The sequence below is a fragment of the Marmota monax genome, unplaced genomic scaffold (genome assembly GCF_021218885.2).
Source record: "Marmota monax isolate L192 unplaced genomic scaffold, Marmota_monax_Labrador192_F-V1.1 WCK01_AAM20220418_F8-fsc01082, whole genome shotgun sequence".
NCBI lineage: Eukaryota > Metazoa > Chordata > Mammalia > Rodentia > Sciuridae > Marmota > Marmota monax.
Window position 1 is genome coordinate 54377 of NW_026693957.1, and position 5461 is coordinate 59837.

At 40.5% G+C, this 5461-nt stretch overlaps 1 non-coding gene across 1 annotated transcript; it reads right to left on the minus strand.

Annotated features, from left to right (window-relative positions):
* Positions 1-2869: 2869 nt before the first annotated feature.
* LOC124106312 (small nucleolar RNA U13) lies at positions 2870-2971 on the minus strand. The gene has a single exon (XR_006856059.1). It is a non-coding gene; the product is annotated as a small nucleolar RNA U13 (small nucleolar RNA).
* Between the last annotated feature and the right edge of the window lie 2490 nt (positions 2972-5461).

Genomic DNA, 5461 nt, shown 5'->3' on the forward strand with positions numbered 1-5461 from the left:
CCCCAAACTGAAAAATGACCCAAACGTACATGAATAACAGATCTACTCATAAGGTGTAGTGCTAGGTAGGAATGATCACCAGCTAAGCGGTGAGCACTAACACCAGAACATTCACTGTGTTATTCCATTAATATAAAATGAGCAAAATCCAACAAAAGGAAACTCTATTATTTAGTTGCTAAGGGAAAACAAGGAAGTTATTTCCATAATTGGGATAATGGCTACTTTTAGGGACAGGTCCTGGAAGTAGCAATATCATCCTCTCAAATTAGGTCCTGATTACACAGGTATTTACTTTGTGATAAATATTTTTCTGATTGTGTCTTATATTTCACAATAAAATGAAAAATATAGCATGGAAATGGAAGGGGACCCTCATTGTTATACAAAATTACATATAAGAGGTTGTGAGGGGAATGGGGAAAAAAACAAGGAGAGAATTGAATTACAGTAGATGGGGTAGAGAGAGAAGATGGGAGGGGAGGGGAGGGGGGATAGTAGAGGATAGGAAAGGTAGCAGAATACAACAGTTACTAATATGGCATTATGTAAAAATGTGGATGTGTAACCGATGTGATTCTGCAGTCTATATTTGGGGTAAAAATGGGAGCTCATAACCCACTTGAATCTAATGTATGATATATGATATGTCAAGAGCTTTGTAATGTTTTGAACAACCAATAAAAAAAGGAAAAAAAAGAAAAAATAAAGAAAAATATAAAAGGACATTTTGCACCAAAACACCACAAGATGATGTCTTCCAGAAACAGTCTCACCTGGCTTCCCACAGTCCACATCACCACACACACTCAGTGTAGAAATACTGTAGTAGTCCAATGACAGTCATGTGTTTACCTTCTGGACCCTGGCTCTCATAGCTGATCACATCTCATTCGATTTTAGTGCACGAAGCTGTGCACCACATGCAGACATTTGGGATGCAACCACAAGCCTTTATATGAGTTGAATTTCCTTTGGGATTTATTCGTTTTTCTCTTAATTTCCCTACATAACTTCCTCAAAAATTCATCTGATCCTCTCTTAGTACATGCATTTTGATTAGTAATTGTATTTTTTTTCCTTTTTTGCATTTTATAGTAGCCTCAGTTGTTATAAGTAGTATTGTCTCAATCTTCCATTTCTGTGCAACCAACAGCTCTAAATTCACGAGTCAGAACAACGGAGTATTTGCCATGACTCAGAAATCTGGGCTGCTCTCATCTGGACTGGGTAATAGAATCTGCAGCTGGAACATCCAATATGGCTTGGGCTATCAGGAACTCTCTTTCCATAGGGTAATTGTCCAGCAGAGTAACTAATTTTCTACGTGAGGTTCAGGAATTCTGTTAGTCCATTTTTTTTGGTTATTTTAACAAAATACTGGAGGTTGAACACTTTATTTTTTTAAAAAAAAAGTTTATTAGTTTTCAGTTCTAGAGATTGAAGGGTGTGGCATTGCTTCTGCTCAGCTCTGGTAAAGGCTTTCTGGTTCCACCACACAAATGATGGGAGCACATGGAGAGGGAAAGATCACATGGTGAGATAGGAAGCCAGAAGTATTCAGCAGCCTGGCTTGCTCCTCATTACAGCTTGCTCTCACAGGCACTAAGTCACTCTGGAAGACTAAGGATGAAACCCCATGAGCTAATTACCTTGCATTAGGCCCCACTTCTTAAAGGTTTCACCAACTCCCAACATCATCACACTAGGTATCAAGCTTCTAACACACGAACCTTATCGAGACCAGAGCAGTCTATGTCACTGTAAGGACTGTGGATTTTAATTCTACAAGATGAGAAACCATTGGTATGATTGTAGTACAGAATCTATGATCAAAACATACTCTGCTGCTGCATATAGACATAGCAAAAGGGGATCACAAAACAAAACAGGAGACAGGACAAATTTGATGGCTGAGATTTGAATGTGGTTTCCACTATTCAGGGTGGCTGGATTCCGGAATTGTTTGCAAAATAGAGAAGTGTCAAGGGTGACTCCTATTTGGAGAGGAAGCAACCCAGCAAATGGGGATACTGTGCATAGACTGACAGGCAAGGGATAGTTGTATTAGTCAGTGTTCTGCCACTATAACAAATACCTGAGTTAATCAACCTATGAAAAATAAGAAAGGTTTATTTTGTCTCACAGTTTTGGGGATTTGGGTTCATGGTCAGTTGGCCTGGCTGCTTAGGGCCTGTGGCAAAGTGGCACATCATTGTGGGGAGTGCATAGCAGAGCAGATTATTCATCTGAATGCTGAGTCAAGAGAAAACAAGAAAGAAACTGACATCTTATAATCCCTTTTGAAGGCACACCCTCTGAGCCAAAATTTCCCATGAGGCCTCATTCCTTAGTTTTCACCAATTCACAATAGTGACACCCTGCAGATCAAGATTTTAACACCTGGTTCTTTGGGGGATGTTGAGGGTCCAAACCACGGCAACAGTGAACAGTGAGTCTGGTTTGGTGACTGTAGCTTTTAGAGATTCTTCGGTCGCCATGCAGAGCTGTGGGCTGGGTGGAAAGTTGTCATTTGAAGCATACATTTGGAGTCCTCTGGCCCAGAGAGAAGAGCATGCCTAAGAATATGTCCTCTTAGGGAACAGCAGTGGGCAAAGGGAATGGGGCATTTCAGTGTCATACTAATGAGCCCAAAAAGAGGGTAATGAAGCGGCCTGACCCTACCCTTTGTCAAGAGGACCACTTGCCCAGAGCCAGGGCCTCTTACCTGATGGTACATCCCAGTAGGACCCAGACCTTTAAGATTAAAGATACACCAAGACAGCTTCCCCACAAATAGTATTTATTAAAAATTGTGTTCTTCCTACAAGGGTTTGCCAAGGTAAAGGTGAGAGTTCTCCATTTTTTACATCAGACTGATAATGTGCTCACACTGCAACAAAGTTTGAGGGAGGCAAATCTCACACAATGGCATTAAAACATGCATTGTACATAAGAACAGCCAAGGGATCATGCTTTTGTTAATTTATGTCAAGTAAGACTGTGATATGAGAATGGCAAATTACAATATTGTGTAATTTGGAACTCCAAAAGGGAAATCCAAGTTGTTTTGCAAGATAAAGTACAACATCCTGAGAACCCACAAACTTTAGGCTAAAAATTGAATATTGTGTAAAAATCATAGCTCAGTAGGCTTTTTACTGGCATTTTATGGGCCACTGCTGAGCAATGCTGTTCTACACTTTGCATGTTACCTTATTCAATATGGAAAAATTACCTTGAGACAAAGTAGCTTCTCTCCTCCACATTTTGCAGGTGATAAAATGGAGTCACAGGGAGAGGTTCCCTAACTTTCCCCATTTACCTTATGTTAAAGTTGTCAGAATTAAAATGGAGCCTCTTGGGTTAAGCTTGAACAAAATGTAAATTAATCAGGGAGGTGGTAATGGAGGCAATGTCACCTGCATTTGCCTGTTAACAAGAACTGTTACAAGAGACTGCCAGAACCATCCCCTTGCACAAAGCCATCACAACCTTGCTCACAAAACACTTCTGTAAGAACTGTCCAACAACTGCCCACCTAACCTCAGGTAATGACACTTCTAGGATTCTTGATGAATATTGGTTTATTCATGCAATATTGATATTCTTCATGCAATCTTCCTGGAGATTGAACCCAGAGGGCTTTTACCACTGAGTCACATCCCCATTCCTTTTTAATTTTAATTTTTATTAGGAAACTGAATCTTAGTTACTAGGGTCTCACTAAGTGGCTGAGGTTGGCCTTGAACTTGCAATCCTCCTGGCCCTGGGATTACAGGCGTGCATCACCATGCTTTTATTATACACATGGTTTATTATCACATGCATGTTCTCATTGCAATGTTTTTCCAGAATAAACTTAATTTTTGGAGAATCTCTCTATGCTTGTTACTGCACTAGCTGACTAGGAGAGCTGAAGGACTGGGTTGCAAGCCCACCTCTTATCTCTTATCCGGGGTAGCATCTGTACCTCGTGAAACAGCCTTCAGCCTCAGGGTGGGTAATTTAGCCTGCTTCTTCCACACTAAAACACTGCAAAATCAGTATCAAAACCAGCAGGCAATATCAAAAGTCATTCCAATTAACCCACAAAAAATTCGGAGAATATAAATAACAAATTCAGACTTTGACACATATTTGGGAGGCGACATGGGGCACACCTAGGTCACAAACAGTGATGTACTGAATTATGTGCCAGATCATTGACCTGGCTGGCATTTTTTTTGTGCCTCTAATTGCAAGAGTCTGGGAGGGCTTAGCCTGTGGAGGAGATCACGTTTGCAGGGTGGGCAGAGTGAGCACACAAACCCAGAGGTCTCCTCTCCTCCTGACTGGCACTCAGTTAATGCTTATGCACCCAGTTCTCCACATCCACACAGAATCCCAGGGCACCCCACCTGGCAGGGATTGTGTCTTGTCCAGTGCCTGTGAGCAGCATCAGGGAGGCCATGCAGGCAGCTTGATTTATAGGGGAAGACACAGTGACCACACTTGCCTGCAAAAAGGTGAGGCTTGTGAGTGAGCAAGGCATGTGAAACTGTTAACTAGCACAAAGTGTCATTCAGATGTGCCAACAGGTGAACAACACAACTCACACTTCCCCTGCAGGACTGCTGCGGGTGTGCAATTCTCCTTATCAGATAGGTCACCCTTGCACTGGGAGCACTAAGGAATTGCAATGCAAGTTTCCTTCATTGATTGTACACTGTGGTCTCTTGAAACAAGCTACAGATCCAGCTCTGTTGGAGAAAATGGGCAAAATGTGTCTGGAAAAGACCCCAAAGTCATTATGACATTATTCTCCCATGAAACAGAGTTTCGTGGAAACTTCCAAAACAAATTGCCTATTTTAAAAATAAATACCACAAAAGAAATAAAATTGTATGTGTGTGTGTGTGTATGTGTGTGTGCATGTGTGCATGCATGCAAATTTTCTGGTGAAATTCAGTGGAATAGATTGATTCTTCATATTAAGTAGATTTTCAAAGTGATCCCAGATATTACATAAACAAATTTATATCCTAAGAACTATGTATTTATTTTAGAGTTTATAAAAAATAAAATTAGTATATCCAACCTTTGACATCAGTGGTGACCTAAAGTTTTCTTTATGAGTTTACATAAAAAGAATCAATTTCAGGTTGAAATGTTGAACAAATAAGGTTAAAGTGGAATGTTTTCATGGAAATGATGGGAGTCATGGGAAATCGTGAGGAAAATGAAGCAGAGGTACTATGAGGCCTGAGTACAGGAACTCCAGAGAGTTCCATGTAGCAGAGAGGCATCTCACTCTGTGTGTAGTTTACCCATTTTGAATGAATTGTCATTAATCAGTTCAATGTCTATTAAATATCAATTTGGAGGTTGGAAGAAAATTCATACTAAAAACTATTTGGATACATTTTTAATCCTCACCATGTCTTTTAAACCCATTGGGGCAGAATTTTCTCCCTCCTCC